Raw genomic sequence first — 20,610 nt, forward strand, 5'->3', positions numbered from 1 at the left:
TATATATACTGTAGGAAAAATCACTAAAACTGAGCAAGGTTAATGACTGCTCTTTGGTACTGCAACCCCTTCAGCTAAGCAAATCATTAATTTCTAATATAACATTCAGTTTAACAGCATCATACTCGCGGTTAAGATTACAGAATCTTTTTCAAATTATGCCCGACATGGCAGTGCTGTTGATTCATTCTGGTATACCTTAAGAATGACATTAGGGACTGTCAGAATACAGCGTAGGAAACATCTCAGCACTTGTGAAAGAAGTAAGGATGGCACGAATACAAAGAATTTTAAAATCTCCCATCACATACTGAAAGAACAAACTTCTTGAAAACTTTTGACCAAGGATGCAGGAGAGCCCTATATGTGACACGCCAATACTGGGAGACGCTGCAGTTCACACAATCATTAGTATTGTAGAAGCTTTTCATGCAAGCTTAAAAGCAGAGTATCTTCTAATAAAAATGTGTACTGGTACAAATTGTTTAATATATTTTCACACTTAAGATATGAGGACGGGATCTCTTTGAATTTTTGGGTGAGTGGGGATTGCTTAGTGTCAGAAGATTTCGGGCAAAGGCAATGATATTTGATTTTACGCCAACAGATTAGCTTTTAGATGGTGCTGCTGCCCTTGTCGCACATGGATGCCAGATCCTTAAGATTCCTAACAAAATACCTAGCGACATTTCAGAATTCTCGGCCTCATCATTAGGTTTGGAAAGTGTGATTTTACAGCAACGAGTATAATCCGTTACTTTTTTTTTTTTTTTGCGTGGATTCTCCGGAGAGGGAGGGTCAGTGAGAGCTGTGCTATTCGTGTAGAGAAGGTGACAAGGGAAGAGGTCTGCAGGACGATATAACCATGAGGAACAATGCTCATTGGAGCCGTGGTATATTCTTGAAAATTCACGATAGAGAGGTTTACGAAATAAATACAGTAATTTATATAAAGCCTTTTGGTCGCAGCCAAAAAATTCTATGCATTGTAATAGACACAGTAACCCCTTAAATTCCGTTTCCTATTGCATATGGATAAACTCTCCACTCAAAACTTTGAAATCCAAGAAGTGAAGGAATAAATCTCCCTCTTAGGTTGTACTCGAAACTCAGTCAGTTAGAAAACTGATGTTCATGGTGAGCTTAGAATAAAGATGGACACTTGCTCAAGGAATTTTCCGACAGAACAAAATTGCAGTCACCGAAAAATAAGAAAAGTGAGAATATAAACTTTTCACCTGATGAAAAGAAAAAGATCCAAAAGACCATGATAATACACATTTCCTAGAAGATACGGATCGAAAGGATATCACAGAATACATAAAAGATAAGAACCTGTGGCCGAAAATTTTAGAAAAAGTTGAAAATAACATCAAATGGTTGCTGCACTGAAATCTGAACTAAGAAGATTAAAAAATACGTAAAAAATACTCGGCACAGATACAAGGAAATACAAGAACACGTGATGATAAGCTAAATGTAACCAGTAAGTATTGCAGTATCTATGACAGAAATTTGGACGAAACGAAGAAAAATGTACTGACGACTTTGAATGCCCAAAGTGTAGAGAAAAGCACTGTAATCCAAATGCGACAGAGTGTGTAGCTTGCCAGGTGCATACAGTGACATTAACTATCATACGGTTTGCTCATTCCTTTGCCATAATGAATCTGCAGCACCAGGAGCATTAGCGCATGCCAATGGTAGCCATTTTAAGATCATGGATGGAAGCTGGCCTTATGAGCCTACTACCAATTCGTCTGAGAAGAACTGGAGCGTCTCATTAGGTGCACCCTATGCATGTGGCAACACATGTTTACATAGAATCGTCAACAAATTTACACAGAATCGTCATTCTCCAGATTTCCAAAAAACTAACGAAGGTAAGTGCAGACCAACAACAACTATGTACCACTGCCAGGCACGGGCACTGATAAGAAAACGAATTGTGGTTATGCCTGTTACAAACTGTTACGTTCTTGTTTCAGTTATTTACACTGTTCACAAACCGGTGTCAAAATCCCAACATTCAAGCCCTTACTTTGTTTCTGTAGTAAATTCATTCTCTAATGTTCACATTTTTTAAACTGAGCAGATGAATCTCCGCTCTCCCATCCTGGCAAGTCATTGAAAAGCTATCCTATATTTTCAGGTGCCAGAAATAGAAGATAACGTTTCAGAGAGAGGATCTGCATAGGATGTTAACGCTTAGCTTTATAAAACTGCTGGCTGTGTGCATTACAGTTCAGTAGCTAAAAAGAGGACACCTCCCAGCTCCCATATTATGTATATGACAAGATAGGACATATTATGCAGACTCAGGAATACAGGTACAGTTCACTGAATCTCAATAAAGTATGTTTATATAAGTCTGTAAGTTGCCTGAAGGTTCAAGGTGGATTTCCGTACAACGGCTTGTTTCACATCGACCACCACTATGTCCTTTTTAGTTTTCTGTAAAAGGAAACTACTGAGATTGCTTTTTATCTGTCTGTCCGCCCCCAGATCTTAAAAACTACAGAGGCTAGAGGGGGGGGGGCTGCAAATTGGTATGTTGATCATCCACCCTCCAATCATCAAACATACCAAATTGCAACCCTCTAGCCTCAGTAGTTTTTATTTTATTTAAGATTAAAGTTAGCCACGATCGTGCGTCTGGCACCGCTATAGGTGCCAACAACACATGCCACCACCGGGCTGTGGCTGAAAGTTTCATGGGCCGCGGCTGAGAGTTTCATGGGCCGTGGCTGAGATTTTCATACAGTATTATACGTTGTACAGAGAACTCGATTGCGCCCAAGAAACTTCAGGGCATTTTTTACTTGTTTCTTATCGTCGTCGTTGTACACTGCTTTTGGGCAACCCTACAAAATCGAAATACGGACAGTGGGCATGAAAAGAGGACATAAGGAAACCCATCTTGAATATTTCTTTTTCATCCAGCATCAGTTACATGAGAACACAACACAGTTACTGCTGCTAATATGAGCATGTACCATTGCAAAATCATCAAAATAAATTTTAAACAAATGATATATGTACACTTTAATAAGCATTCTGGATGCATATATATGGCTGGGCTCTATATAACGACTCTTGGATAATTCAACTTGAACCACTCAAACCCTTTTTTCATTACTGTATAAGCACTTCCATGGCCGGTAATCGAAAGTCATGCAGTGGCATAGGTGGTCAAACGTTGGGTGACAGTTTGTAGTCCAATTATAATTTAAGTATACTTTATGGCCAAAAAAAGTCACTAATTTACGGTAAAAGTGCTTTGGCTTCATACTCATGCTCTTAAAGCGCTAATGGGGTGCTGAACTGACAAATGACGTCAATGGGCGAACTAATTAGCGAATCGTCTCGTACTTAACGTCTCTGGTTCACACATAAAAGGATACCCATCATGCCAGAGGCACGAAGATGAAAAACCACTAAAAACTAAAGTACTGTCTTCTGTGCATCCAATCACTGAGTAACAAAACTAGTAAAATACACGAACATAGGACAAAAAAAATCGATTTGTTGCAGAAATATACCCTCAAAAACAAATACATATAGGAACATAAATATAAATGAAGTTAAGATGCAATAAAGCTATGAAATAACCTTCAAATACTCAGCATACACACACACACACTATCCAATAAGGTGTTACGTAAACTAAATAACTAAATATATATATATATATATATATATATATATATATATATATATATATATATATATATATATATATATATATATATATATATATATATATATATATATATATATATATATATATATATATATATATATATATATATATGTATTCTTTTATTAAAATCCACTAAAGTGAAAAATAAATATTTTGAGACACGCCAGGATTTTCTTGCAATTAATAATGTCAACAAAAATAAAAGTGTAGGCACCAAACATGGAAGGAAATACTGCAAGAAAAGAAATAGATTTTTTCTGACATTTCCTTCCATGTTTGGTGCCCACGATTTTATTTTTGCAGACACGATTAATTGTAAGAAAATCTTGTTGTCTCAAAAAATTTTATTTTTCACTTTTTAGTGCATTTTAATAAAAACGTGTTTAAAAATCATTATTTTTTATTTTATACTTTCTAATTTTGACAGAAATTGTGACCGATTTATGATTGTAGCTAACGAAATTGATATCCTGTCGAGCCAAAGAAGATTGAAAAATCCGTAGAGTTATTAACTTATTCTACCGAGTCAAATCCTGAAATACTGGGAGAGGTCACTGTAGGGTCACTAGAGGTCACTGCTAACCCAGTGATCATGTAAAGTTGAACTGTCACTGGGATTAAGTAACCATGCAAAATTTCAATAAGTTGGATGAAGGGAACACGTCGAAAATTGAGTTACAAAATTTGACCAAGACAAACAGACAAAAAAGCAAGTTAAATAAAAGCATATAAAAGACATGAAAACTCTATAGCTAAGAAAAACTAGACAATTTAATTACAGTTATCATAGGGAAAAATGTTATTCAACAAAACCTATAAACGGATATTGGCAAGTAAATGGGGCTCACCAGCAGGATCAAGAGAGACCCGACAGGAAGGCCTCTAAAAATGCTGCTTATCAATCTCTCATTTCGTCACTGACTATACCCTATTTACCTCTGTGGACTCTTTGTACAACTACACACACATATACTGTATATATGTATGTGTGTATATATGTATATATATATATATATATATATATATATATATATATATATATATATATATATATATATATACTGTATATATATATACTGTATATATATATATATATATATATATATATATATATATATATATATATATATATATATATATATATATATTCTGAATCCAGTTGGAAGATTTAAATTGAATTTTGAATGTAATTTGCATTAGGAGCCGACACCTAGAGCTCAGAACATGAGCAATAAATGTAATTAATAGTATGCTTACCTTGAAATTACGTCTATTTAAAGAAAATGGGAAGGTCGCCTTTTTCAAACCAGTCCGTTAGATTAAATTACTTTATTTACAGTTTTGCAACTAGAATTTAATATGGACAGGTTGACACTTCAGCAATCAAGGCACATAAAATGTGCAAATAAAAAGAGTACCTGCAGTTGGCAAATAAATAAAAGGTTACCACGAATCTTATCAACTGCTTAAGGCTGGCTGATAAAATTATTTTACACAAGCACAACAATGACGCTGTGAGGCCCAACACATAGCCCTTGTCGACTGTCTTTGGCAGAAGATTGTTGCATGTGGCAAGATGGAAATGAGTCTTCTAAGGCAACTGTTTCACAAGGGCAGGGGCAGAACTCGAAGAGCCAGATTCCAGGATTCTGGAAAAGAATTCAAGGTCAGCACTTGTTACACACAGATTTTCTCTCACTTGAAATTAAGAATTCACAATGGAGGGAAGTATCAATTAGATTTAATTAGCACATGGTAACAGTATGGTGGGAATGCACCAATTATTATCAGAGAACAAACTTAATTTAGGCTGGGAACAAGTCAGGAGGGCAAGTGTGTATGCTAGGATGCGGGAAACAAAGAGACTTTGCTTGGGAGAATGAAAAGTTGGAAATACTGAAAATTGAGAGAAATTCACGAGAAGGAAAAGAACACAGGCGTTACTTGCAACTTCAAGACGTACCCTATTGCATTGCATCTGTGCAGGGAGCTCGCTTGCAAAAGATGGATTCAGGCCGCAAAAGTCCCGACAAGGCCAGTGATAAGAGGACAGAACAGCACCAGCTTAGTGCTGTTAAGATTCAGCGACCTTGCGCTGTAGAGGTCTGGCGCGGAGTGAGCAAGAGAGGTCACCAAGGCGCCCCATTCGATTCCAATGATGGGCACAGGACAGCTGTCTCTGGAAGAGGCAGTAACAGCCAACAGAAGGGTCGAAGAAAAATAGGTCTTATAGTTAAAACTAACTGCACGTCAGCCTAGCAGCCCAATTACTATCCTGACTGGCCCTTGTGCCCTAACTGCTTTCTGTCCCCCAATATCGTATGATATTGGAGCTAGGACGCCTACATCTGTCCCCCCGTAGTAGGGGTCTTCTCCAGCCCACATGAAATTTGATTTCCTAGCGGACTGGAGGGCGAATTTTATGAATACGTGAATATATATATATATATATATATATATATATATATATATATATATATATATATATATATATATATATATATATATATTATTCCATGGGTATACAGTTATTTTTGTTAAACATAAAATTAGGCTAATAACATTAAATCACACTTTTTTGGGGGCAGAAAGGCCTTTTACCCGGTAATGAACGATAAAGAAACGATAGCAATTGGGGTGATTTTGTGGTATGGGTATTGATATTACAACGAGGTGTACCACTTCTAAAAGTGGGTTAAAAACTTTTGGCCATTGCGAAGTCTTGTTGAAACTGCTTTTAGTCGCCGGCTCTAATGAAATGAGGACGACCAAGGCTGCCAACTACCCATAAGGTATTTTTGTTTCATAACATGGACAAGATGAGGGTAGAAATAGCTTTCCGGCCACTTCCTTAAATCGTTAGCATTGTTATTCTGAAAAGGAAACCTTCATAAATGTAGTACTTCCTGCCTCGTTGTTCGGCTACGCACTTCCAATGATCCCCCAATAGAGGCAGCATCGCAGCCACAGAGGATAGATAATACTGAAACGGCCACGAGCCATGGAAACCACTGACGTATACAAGCCTGCCCGAATTCATATTTTCATGCACAGCTATTTATATGCGTCAGAAAAAGGAGAAATCTGTTTGCTTGCAGTGGAAGTCTATTATACTCAGTTGTTTACAATTACATAAACTGACAGCATTGCCTTTAGATATATCATCACAAACATGGAGTTTTTCTTAATTATATGCGTGCACTAATTTATTAATATTTTACTTTATTTACATGTCAATTTTACAAACTTGCAAGGAGCAAACTATTTTAAAAATTTGGAGAAAAATATCAATTTTAAAAGTTACATAGGTATTTTAACTTGGTCCACAAATCATACCCTTTTATGCAGGACTAAAGCACGGTTTATGCGATCTAATCCTCATGCTTTTCTTCAAATGATATCTCATATGAAAATCGTACGGAAGGCGTAGCAGGCTAGAATGTGTGTACACGGCAGAAGAAATAAGAGCACAAGAACGTGCGTCCATGATACTGTATAAGAAATACGAACGAGAGAAATGTGTGTCCATGGTATAAGAAATCAAAATGTGATAATGTCTGTACACGGTTCAAGAAATAAGAATGCGAGAACGTGTGTACAAGGTACAAAAATAAGAATGCGTGAATGTGTGTCCATGATATAAAAATAAAAACACAAGAATGTGAATCCATGGTATAAGAAATAAGAATGTGATGTCTGTACATAGTTTAACAAATAAGACTGCGAGAATGTGTGGTATGTTTAAGGAATAAGAATGAGAGAATGTGTGTACAAGGTACTAGAAATAAGAATGCAAGAATGTACGTACATGGTATAAGAAATAAGAATGCAAGAATGTGTGTCCACAGTAGACAAGAATATGTGTCCATGGTATAAGAAATAAGAACGCAAGAATGTGTGTGTACACGGTATAAGAAATAAGAACGCAAGAATGTGCGTCCATGATATAAGAAATAATAGCACGAGAATGTGTCCACAGTATAAGAAATAAGAAGACAAGAATGTGTGTCCACAGCAAACAAGAATATGTGTCCACGGTATAAGAAATAAGAACGTGAAAATGTGTCCCAACGGTGTCAGAAATAACAAGAAAATGTGTGTCCACGGTATAAGAAATAAGAAAGTCAGGATGTGTGTAGACTATAATAAATAAGAACTTGAGAATGTGTGTACTCAGGTATAAGAAATAAGAATGTGAGAATGTGTTGACGGTATTAAAAATAAAAGTGGAAGAATGTGTGTACACGGTAGAAGAAATAAGGATGCAAGAATGTGTGTACACGGTCTAAGAAATAAGAATGCGACATTGTGTGTACATGGTATAAGAAATAAGAATGGGAGATGTGTGCAGACGGTATAAGAAATGAGAATGGGAGATGTGTGCAGACGGTATAAGAAATAAGAATGCAAGAATATGCGTCCATGGTATAAGAAATAAGACCGCGAGAATGTGTGTCCATGGTGTAAGAAATAAAAATGCAAGTGTGTCCATGATATAGGAAATAAGAACGCAAGAATGTGGGTACACGGTAGAGGAAATAAAAACGCGAGAGTGTGTGTCTATGGTATAAGAAATAAGAATGTGAGAACGTTTTTTTATATGGTTTAAGAAATAAAACTGCAAGAATGTGTCCACGATATAAAAAATAAGAACACGAGAATGTGTGTCCATGGTATAAGAAATAAGAATGCGAGCATGTGTGTCCACGGTATAAGAAATAAAAACGCAAGAATGTATGTACAGGGCAAAAGAAATAAGAACGTGAGGCTGTGTGTACAAAGGATAAGATATAAGAATGCGAGAATATGTGTCCCCCAGTATTCGAAATAAGAATGGGAGAATGTGTCCATGGTACAAGAAAGAAGAACGCGAGAATGGGTGTAGACGGTATAAGAAATAAATAAGAACACGAGAATCTGTGTACATGGTATAAGAAATAAGAATGCAAGAATGTGTCCACGGTATAAGAAACAAGGACTCAAGAATGTGTACCATGGGTATAAGAAATAAGAATGCAAGAATGTGTGTACATGATAACAAAATAAATACGAATGCGAGAATGAGTGACCATGGTATAAGAAATACGAACACGAGAATGTGTGTACACGGTAGAAGAAATAAGAATGCGAGAATGTGTGCAACCGGTATAAGGAATAAGAATGTGTGAATGTGTGTCCATGGTATAAGAGATAGGAGTGTGAGAATGTGCGTCTACACTAAAGGAGATAAGAAAGCAACAATATGTGTCCACAGTAAAAGAAATAAGAATGCGAGAATGGATGTCCACAATATAAGAAATAAGAACGCAAGCAAGTGTGTCCACAGTATAAGAAATGAGAATGCAAGAATATGTATCCTCAGTGGAAGAAATAAGAACGCGAAGATGTATCCACGGTATGAAAAATAAGAACACGAGAATGTGTGTCGACGGTAAAAGAAACAAGAATGCGAAAATGTGTGTGTGTCCAGGGTTTAAGAAATAAGAACGCGAGAAAGTGTGTACAAGGTAGAAGAAATAAGAACGCGAGAATGTGTGTCCACAGTATAAGAAATAAGAACGCAAGAATTTACGTAAATGGTTAAGAAATAAGAACGCGAGAATTTGTGTACATGTTATTAGATACAAAAACGTGAGAATGTGTCCAAAGTATAAGAAATATAAGTGCAAAAATGTTGTCCACAGTGTAAGAAATAAGAACGTGTGTCCAAAGTAGAAGAAAATAGAATGCGAGAATGTGTGTGCACAGTATGCAGTAGGTCTAATGAAGATTACTGGAAACATCTAAAAAAATTTTGTATTCTATAGATGCATTAGTTTTATGTTTCAAAAAAAGCAATTACATCTTCTAATGACAACAGTGGGTATTTAATAAGCAAATATAATTATAAAACATTATTTCAAACTTAATCATATAATATATATATATATATATATATATATATATATATATATATATATATATATATATATATATATATATATATATAAAATTACATATATATATACACATTACTGTATACATACATATATGTGCATACATACATACATATATACATGAAATATTGATGGTAAGTTTAAAATAAAGTTTTATAATTATTGTTTTTTATTAAATGCCTAATGTTGTCATTAAATGATGTAACTGCTTATTCTGAAACATAAAAATATACTAAATATATACTTCTTGCATGTGCAGCTCTACATAATTTCCTGAGGAGAGACTTGGTAAATAATCACACACAAGAAGAAGGAGTTTTAGAGTTTGAAATGTAGCTGAGGGAAGAATAGGCCCTGGTGCCGAAAGGACAACACCAAAGGTGATTAGCCTGCAGGTGGGATGGAATGCGACCAGTGAGGGCAGACGTATTCACGATCAGTATAATGATTTCTTCAATGAAGAAGGTGCAATGCCGCTGCAGTACAAAATGACATAGCATCAGGGACAAGTGCAATGTTGTACATACAAATGGATGTATATAAAATTAATATTATGGATACATACATACATACATACATACATACATACATACATTATATATATATATATATATATATATATATATATATATATATATATATATATATATATATATATATATATATTGACCTCATTCAAACTGGATGAGGTTCTTTTAGTAATTCTACTAATGCACAGAACAACTGTGTATGTGATAAAGTTAAAAAAAATATATATATATATATATATATATATATATATATATATATATATATATATATATGTATATATATACTGAAAATTAGAATAATAAAAAAATTAGAATAATAAAAATTAGAATAATAAAAAATAAGCATATTTCTACAAAATACAGAGAAACAATTTTCAATCTATTTCCAAGCATACATGACCTAGACTTCTGACTATTTTCTTATTTAAAAGGTACCTTTACAAAATTCATTGGTTTTGTTGTAGCATGACAGAACTTTTTCAAGCCAGGTAAAAATAGCTAAGAATAATTAACTTAATAATAATAATAATAATAATAATAATAATAATAATAATAATAATAATAATTGATGTCGAAAATAGAAGTTTCAGAAGTAAGGGTTAGTGTGTGCGTTTAAATCATTGGACGGTTATTGTAAGTTGTTTTTACTTGTAGTTGACTAGTGGCATGTTCATGAATTCCCAGGGGAATCGTCCAGCTTTTAATCCTAAAACCCATGTGGACTAATCCTATGGTCAGTATAAGCAGCTCAGAATTTTTTGACAGAGATTAGCAGATGCCATAAAATTTGCCCAGGTGATTACTGTTTTGGTTTAAGCTCTGTTGACGTGTTGGCTTTGTATTCAACCGAACGTCACTGCCTCAAGCGAATTCTGAACGCTGATTGGTCCTAATTTCTCCCATAAGCCGAGTCTTAACACAGATCACGAATATGCCGCCGGGTTACTGAAGACCGCAAAACGCTCGACGAGCTACTGAAGACCGGTCCATGTGTGCATTTGTTTACGTTGTTGTTAGAACTGTCAAACCACTCAAACAACGAACCCTACAAACGGCACAATTAGTCCTAAATTATTTCTCAGGAAGTTTATTCAGCAATTAACAAATATACATACATATCCGAAAATGAACACGTCATATAATTGTTAACATTTAAAATAAATAAAAAATAAGGCTAACATATACGGTTACAAATCACGCTATGCATTATTTCAATTAAAAATATCCTATATTTCACACGTTCACAAATTCTGTGTATCTTCCTGTATACATTTCATTCATGCACATACTTATTGCTCTGGCATGAGCAATAAACATTTTTGTGTTTTTCATATACAATACCTGTTTCCTTTATCATACAATGAATGCAATGGCATCAATCTTGATCAGATCCGTGTCCGTGGTAGCCGCGTAGGCCTCTCACCTCAGAGGGTGTCTGGTGTATTTGCCGAAAATGCTCAACATACACTTCGGTGGTTTGTACTGCAGACATACGCAGGGAGTCTGTCAACAAAGTTCTCGCTCCTGTCTACAGACACTATGCTCGTGTGGACGGGGATTCAGTCACCCTTTACCGTAAGATTCCTCTTTTGCCCTCTTGAATTTCAAGAGAGTACACCCTGTTTCCTAATAATCACAAGACAAGCAAACAGAATGCAGCAATCCATAAGGAAGATGATGACAGGGCAACGCAGATAAGAATATTTAAGCAGATGTTGATCAAAAGCGGAAAAACTTATTCTGCTAAAGAGTAGAGAATAATCATGAACTTGTCCAGTGCAATCAAACTTCTTAAAATTTCCGAAAATATGGAAGGACCCCAAAATAAAACATTTTTTTCACGGTTTCGTTTTTGCCGAGCAAACACAAGAAGTTGTACATCTAGAAGACAGCGACATTCAACAGTTATGATAATACTTTCATATTAACGATTCTGAAATTCAAACATTTTTTTTACATATTTCAAATCAAGGCTTTCATAAAACTCAATCTATTCTTAAACAAGATATCTTCAATACTTATACGAACATTTCCAACACAGATATATGAATGAAATTCATATCCAATGGCATTCACCTTATCTCAAGGAACAACCTTCATATCCATGCATTGGCGCCTGTTAAAACAGTACTGTACTCCCTACGACACAAATTTTAATCAATATTATTGAGACATTCCCGTAGACTTTATTATGAGCGACTGCTATATTTTTTAACAATACACGACGTCGGAATAAACGGTTTACAGTAAGAAGTAAAAAAGTGCATCGATATATCTGACTATAAACAGTCATCATGGAATACAGAACGTGCTGCCTGTAATTCTATTCATAATTATCGGAACTTATACATATAACAATGTTCTGAGCTTGTTACGCCATTCTATGCTATTACATGACTACTACCGTAACGTAAAGGAAATATTTTATAATCTATACAAAAGATGGCGTTAGTGTCAATACTTTAAACGCCCATTGCGTTTTGCCCAGCACAGTGGCTTGCGTGCTACAGTAGCGCCATTAGTAAGTGTAAATAACCAGAGGTGCACGATTTTGGAAATATTTCGCTGGTCAGGATATAACACTAGCCAGTCTTTACACGGCATGCTGAATAATTATTTGAAGCTGTCATCCACTTTTGTTATATGGAGTGGTGTAACGCTGAGCTCAGGTTTTCATGTGGATTTGTGAACACAAGTTTCAGAATCGAAGGTTCCAGCCCAGAGTATTAATATATTTTGTTCCTAGTGTTGAAATGCAATTTCCTTATTCAATTTGGTTAAGTGGTGGAGGGTATTTGTAATTTTTTACGTGAAAATTTTATGTAATAAATACATTGTACAGCGGCCGTGTCTATCCCTCTTCCAACTTATGTGTAAAATTGTTAAGTAAATGTCCCTCACACGTGGCAGTTTCCTAATCTCTAAAAGAAGCTGGGGGTAATTTTTTTCTCGAATTCTGAGTAACCTAAATTGCAAAATGCAAGTTCCTTTCTACAATCCAAATATTACTTTTGAAAAAAAAAAAAAAAACGCAATTCCATATTCGTATTCAGCAATAAAATCCGCAAAAAAAACGTACCATTTTTAGAGGAAAAAAATGGGAACATAATAAGACTGCATAACTGTAATCTCTCTTTTGCTCCGTTATATTAAACATAAAGAAATGTACTGGTTTCTTCATTCCATTGTGCAATGACGTTGGTCGTACTGCCGTTCAAACTTACATCATGGATGCAAACGCATGCATGCATTCATACATACATACATACATACATACATACATACATACATACTGCGTCGTCAGCAGATTACGGATTAAAGTCAAGAAGGAAAAACACAGACGCAAAAATCGGCTGATGTCTATCCATATAGCAACTTTTAGGATTAACCAGTTATGAAAATGAAAGTCTTTTTTTTTTTCTTTACAAGATTCGATGGTACAGTGGCTCATATGAACTATACAATCTTGTGATGTTACGGATCACATGACTGGTAATAAACTCTTACGGAAATTAGAACGCTATTTTACTAGCTACGCTTTGACACTTTACAGCTACAACAATTACAGGTCCTTGGTGGTGCATCTTCACACAAAATTATTTTACGTTCATTAATTCCCCGCAGGATTCTTCCTTGAAATGAATCGACTTAATACTGTTTGCACTTCCAGGAGGACCAGAAAATTAAGTCGATCCATGTGTTATGCAGTGAATAAGTATGAGATTCACTGATCGAGATTATGAAAGAGAGAGAGAGAGAGACGATGTTGATAAAAAAATGATGAGCCATGGGACCAAGTAAATTGAAGACTAACCATAACAAACCTCCAAGATGTGGGAAAGGAAGGAGGAGTTAGAGGATAGACTAAGAAGTGAAAAGGTCAGCAAAATTGACCTGATTTGTCCTTGCTGTTGTTAAGATTGAACCATTAAGAGTAAAGTAGACGTCCTCAAGGAGGCGGAGTTTTATTCAACATAGGTCAGAGTTCATTCTGATCAATTTTTAGCCAGAGTTACTTGAAAACCAAATTGGGTAGGATTGTGTCACTCGCTCCTCTCTTAACATCAAAAAATTTCTAAGTCCAGTGTGGCTGGCCGTGTGAAATAGTTAGTTTAGTGTAATAAAACTTATGAAAAACGTGCCCGGTGAATACTTACCCCCTCCTGAAAAATTTAAAAATATTAATAGACAATTTCAACCTAACTTACCGAGTCCCCTGCGTTACTATCAAATGAAAGTCAACAGACAGAAACTCATTCATATGTGGTGCAACGCAATACAAAAATCCCACCGCATAACAAAATAAACAGTTTATCATTTTTTATTGGATTGCGATGCACCACATATGAATGAAATTTCTGTCTGTTGACTTTCATTTGATAGTAACGCAGGGGACTCGGTAAGTTAGGTTGAAATTGTCTATTAATATTTTTAAATTTTCAGGAGGGGGTAAGTATTCACCGGGCACGGTTTTTCATAAGTTTTATTACAAAACTATTTCACACGGCCAGCCACACTGGACTTAGAAATTTCTTGATGTTAAGAGAGGAGCGAGTGACACAATCCTACCCAATTTGGTTTTCAAGTAACTCTGGCTAAAAATTGATCAGAATGAACTCTGGACCTATGTTGAATAAAACTCCGCCTCCTTGAGGACGTCTACTTTACTCTTAATGGTTCAATCTTAACTCCCACTTTTGGCAAGGACAAATCAGGTCAATTTTGCTGACCTTTTCACTTCTTAGTCTATCCTCTAACTCCTCCTTCCTTTCCCACATCTTGGAGGTTTGTTATGGTTAGTCTTCAATTTACTTGGTCCCATGGCTCATCATTTTAAACTATCAAATCGCTTTCAGTGAATCTCAGAGGGTGATAAAAATCATAAAGTTTGCTTGGATGGAACAACAAATTTCCTACCAGCTGGTGCCGTCATACTGAAACAGCAGGATGTACAAAATCAGTAAGGTTCAGGTCGTCAGGTTGTTGGATACAACCTACAAAAATTTTACGACTAGGAGTTAGCGGAACTCCTGTTATTGGCACTTAAAATATATACAAGCTTATGCACATACAAATAAAATAAACAGTTTATCAGAGAGAAAGTAAAACAGATGGCTAAGATATATTTTACAGATGATGAGGTTCGAATGGTGTTTTTCAACAGTTTTCGAATTGGCAGTCTATTTTGGTTAAGTCACTGACTAGCGAACTGTATTTCAACGATTGTGTGTAAGTTTGCGTGTCCGAAGTGTAGCCTAATGAAGCGGTTGCCTACCAGAGCTTTTGAACAGAAGCATAAGTTCAGACTTTCTTACCTCTACGTAAGCCAATAGGTTCGTCCGATAGGGATCGTTGTATCGGCTTGTGCAACGTTAATATTAACCTTTCTGATATTCATGTTTTATGTAAAGCTCGATTTGAAACCAAGCCAAAATTACTGAAGACTTTTTATATAGTGAAACTGAAACCAAGTTTGAATATTGATAACTCTGCCTTCAGCAGGAGAGTGTTTGACTATATATAACTTTATGTCTTTGGGTTTAAATGTCTGTTTCTTAACTTTCATAGAATCTAAGGATGGACATCTGTCCGAAAAGTTGTTGGAAAGAGGCTGAATGAAGAATGAAGAAGAGAATGTTGAGGTTTATTTTGGCACTTATAAACTGGTCTGAAAAGCCTTTCTTGAGTTACTCTACCGGGAACTAAAATACTAAAAAATAAAGCTATGTATGTTACACAGAAGTTTCCTTTTGTAGAGTCATTTGTCACTTTAGCATTTTAAAGTTACTTAATAATATATTTTGACCTTTCTCTTTGTCTATTGGAAAAAATCAGATCTTCTTACGTACAATTATCTTGTCTCGTGAAACATCCTTTTATTTACAACCAAATTCACGAGGGCTCACAGTAAGGAGTTTTTCTTATGCATAAAAATACAAATGAACACATCCACACGGACGCGTCACTCAAGTACACGCACATACACATACACACACACATACATATACATATATATATACACATATATATATATATATATATATATATATATATATATATATATATATATATATATATATATATAAAAAAAAATGTTTGTACGTTTATTTTATATATATATGATTCTATATATATATATATATATAACCGCTATATATATATCTATATAAAAACTTTGGTTTGAACGTTTATGTTAGTTTGTATGACTTTGACCAAAGCTTAGATAACCCATCTAGAAAAACTTTGGAACGCAGTACCTGCGCCCCATTCCCCTTCCCCCTTCCTTTTTGTAACTTATGTGGTACATAAACTCTACGGGCTTATCATACCCCACTGCTTTTCAGTCACCACAGTAATACCTGGATAAAAGGGACAGACAGCACTGTAATATCTGGATAGAAGGGACAGTCACCACCGTAATATCTGGATAAAAGGGACAGCCACTACAGTAATAGCCTACCTGGTTAAAGGTGATAGACAGCACAGTAATACCTGGATAAAAGGAAGAGTCACCACAGGAACTGGTTGAAGGTGACAGACAACAGTAATGCCTGGATAAAGGGTCACCACAGGAACTGGTTAAAGGTGACGGACAACACAATAACTGGATAAAAGGGGAACATTAGTAATAACTGGATAAAGGAAATTCACCACAGTCATACCTGGATAAAGGGGACAGACACCACAGTAATACCTGGATAAAGGGGACAGACAGCACAGTAATACCTAGTTAAAGGGGACAGACAGCAAAATACCTAGTTAAAGTCACCACACAGTAATACCTGGCTAATATGGGCAGACACCACAGTAATAGATGATTAAATGGGACAGACAGTACAGTAATACCTGGATAAAAGGTGACAGACTAAGTAATACCTAGTTAAAGGAGACAGCCACCACAGTAATACCTGGATAAAAGGGACAGAAAGAACCGTAATACTTGAATGACAGGGACAGACAGCACAGTAATACCTGGATAAAAGGGACAGTCACCACAGTAATACCTGTCAGTTCACCCACGACTATTTGAAGGGTGAATGTTCGTATGAAAAAAGTAGAACTGTCAGTCGGACGTGAGCACAAACCACTCCCCCTCTCCCTTCCCCCTCTTCCCTCCCTCCCTTTCCTTTTCCCTCTCCCAACACGTAGACTGTCATTCAGAGTTTTCCCAGGCAACGCAGGGTTGGTCAGCTAGTATTATATATATATATATATATATATATATATATATATATATATATATATATATATATATATATATATATATATATATTATATATATATATATATATATATATATATATATATATATATATATATATATATATATAAAAATATATAATATAAAATATATATATATATAATTTACATATATATATATAATACATATATATATATATATATATGTATATATGTATGTTTATATGTATATATCAATACATCTATATGTATGCATATATAAAATCCGCAAATTTACATACATACACATCCCCCATAAGCTTTACATTATTACATATGCGCATATGAGTAACTCCTTACTGTGAGCACTCGTGACTTTTTTTTTTTTTTTTGCTTCACGGACAAGATCTAGTTTTTTTTTTAATAAACTGAGGGAAAGGTAAAAATAGAAAACTAAGTACCTTCAAGATGATTAAAACAAACGACTCTAAGAAAGGAAACTCCTTTTTAACGCACACTACTTTCAGTGAGTATTACAGTTCCCTAGAATTACCCAGGAAAGCTTTTCATGCCAGTTTGTGTGCTGTTTCTAAAATATAAAAGACATCTAGCACCAAAGTGCCATTTAAGTTTATTTACATAAAACACAAAATGCTAATGTTTTCTACTCGAAGTTATCAGAATGAGAAGAAAACAATATGGAATTGAGCAAGCTATGCCAGAGAAGCACTTATAAAAACTGTTACGTGTTGCTCCAGAAAGTGCAAGATGTAAAATATACCACATGATTTTATCGCCGATAATTAATAACTTTCACAAAAGGAAAAAATTGGAAAAATTTAACTGTCAAAAAAACCTCACTGCAGCAAAACAGAGAGAGAGAGAGAGAGAGAGAGAGAGAGAGAGAGAGAGAGAGAGAGAGAGAGAGATCTCTTAAGTCGGACGTGGTATCGTGTTTATTTCGATTTCTTCAACGTGAAAACACAGACTTTTTTCTTAATATACCATTATTTTTACTTGAACTTATTGACATTGTGATGTGGATGATTTCATGTATTTACAAATATCATTTAACATCAAAGTCTCAGTTACTACGGCACTAATATTTATTTCTTCTTGATTTCAAGTTCTGATAATACGCAAGTATGAAAGGTCATAAAATTAGTTTAAAGGAAAGGGTTTCACGAACACATATGGCTTCTTCTGCCAACAAATAAAATAAACATGGAACACAGGAAGGATTTCATTTAACAACTCTTTTACAGAGTAATTAACGCTTGCTGATCATGAACAGTATCTCTGAATTGCGCTCTGATAGCAAGACTCTGCCTTTTTTGTCATATTGAATTAAATGTTTTGGAAAGCACAAGCTTCGCAGGGGTGTCGAGGGAACATTTTTAAGTGGACGAAAACACTGAAGAGCCGTTCAACAAAAATAAACAGTTCCAGCAGATCAATATTTTTAAAAATGAGAAAGTTATAAATACATATCAAAGATTATGACCTCTAGCCTTCTCTTTACAAGCTCTTTTCTTTAAGGCGTTCTTGGTTTTAATAAACAATGTTTACTACATTCCTGTTAACCCATTACATGTTATTGTTGCCACCTATGGTTACGTAACGCAGACCATAAAAACTTAAGGAGAGAGAGAGAGAGAGAGAGAGAGAGAGAGAGAGAGAGAGAGAGAGAGAGAGAGAGAATATATGTTATGAAAGGCTCTACCTCGGGAAATGAGGTAATCCATTTCAGCTGTGACAGAGGACACATGCTGTCTACGACTGCAAAGACAATTAACACCTGATGCATTGCTTAGGTCCACAGAGGCTTATTGAATTCTCTAAAGGAGCACCCATACTGAGAGAGAGAGAGAGAGAGAGAGAGAGGAGAGGAGAGAGAGAGAGAGAGAGAGAGAGAGAGAGAGAGAGAGAGAACGTTCACACCACAGCTGACCCGAAAAGCATGCAGTTGTCATGGGAGCTGTATCCAGAAGGTTCTGTAGCATCTAAATCCTGTCATTGTATTTCGAGGACCACCCAAATTCTGGGAAACAAAATCTACAAGAACATAATCAGGCTTTGAAATGACAGTTTTATATCGCAAAGATATAGGCGTATGCATATACTGTGAATGGAGCGCGTATATCTTGTGGTTTCCAGAGGAAAAAACCGAAGTAAAAATAAAGATAAGCACATCAAAATTCTGTTATTTGTAATCACACGAATAGTGAAACCACAGCATAGACGGGGAAGTACGTGTCAGTTCAAAAGTCAGATATTTGAAGTTAATTTGATTAAGAAGACTAACAACATATTCTATACCAAAGTCCCTAAACTTTTGGAAAGCACTTACGGCTGACCATACATCATGAGCCTACTTCCAAGATTAAAAACACACCCTCGAGGTCTAGCCAAAACCGTAAAGACCTTTCATCTCGCAATTACCTCTGATTACAAATTCATAGTTATTAAAATGATGTTTCTGTTTACAACCTATATTATAAATATTTGGCAAGTGGGATACAGTTACTAACCGAACTATAAAGTTATGTTTTCCTATTCTATATTTAAGTGATTATATATATATATATATATATATATATATATATATATATATATATATATATATATATATATATACATACACATATTTAAATATACTATATATATATATATATATATATATATATATATATATATATATATATATATATATATATATGTGTGTGTGTGTGTGTGTGTGTGTGTACAGTACTAATATGAAGAAAAAACTGACCATTATATTGTTTCATATGATTCTATAGTAAAGAGCCAATTTACAAAAAAAAAATTACTGTCAAATAGGGATTCCGGAATGCTACCCTTTATAATTATTCAAACAACATCAAAAGCAGATGTTTACTTGTTGTGTGAAGCCGGATCAGGTAGTAATTATATGTCAATCGTAACCTCTACTGCATGTAAATGGTAGACACATGTTGAGAGCTTTGTTAACAATCTCACTGAGATGGAAATCGTGTTTGTCTATATATGGTTTGTCCGTTAACATCTTCGCGTTAGTAAGTACCTCCCACCTCGTAAGTATTTACTAATAATAATAATAATAATAATAATAATAATAATACACAATAAATTGCTTAGCTCATTATTCACGTGAAATAAGCCCAGCGTAAATCAAAATAAAAATAGTTGAAAGGTTTGAAAACATAGAAAACTTATGAAAGACATGCAGTTTATCATTCATGACTTCAGAAGCACCACTCGG

General features: G+C 35.0%; 1 protein-coding gene across 1 annotated transcript in view; it reads left to right on the plus strand.

Moving 5' to 3' along the window:
* The window catches only part of LOC136833955 (eye-specific diacylglycerol kinase-like), an 850,760-nt gene that overhangs the window by 413,501 nt on the left and 416,649 nt on the right, over positions 1-20,610 (plus strand). The window lies entirely within an intron of this gene.

The sequence above is a fragment of the Macrobrachium rosenbergii genome, chromosome 52 (genome assembly GCF_040412425.1).
Source record: "Macrobrachium rosenbergii isolate ZJJX-2024 chromosome 52, ASM4041242v1, whole genome shotgun sequence".
Classification (NCBI taxonomy): Eukaryota; Metazoa; Arthropoda; class Malacostraca; order Decapoda; family Palaemonidae; genus Macrobrachium; species Macrobrachium rosenbergii.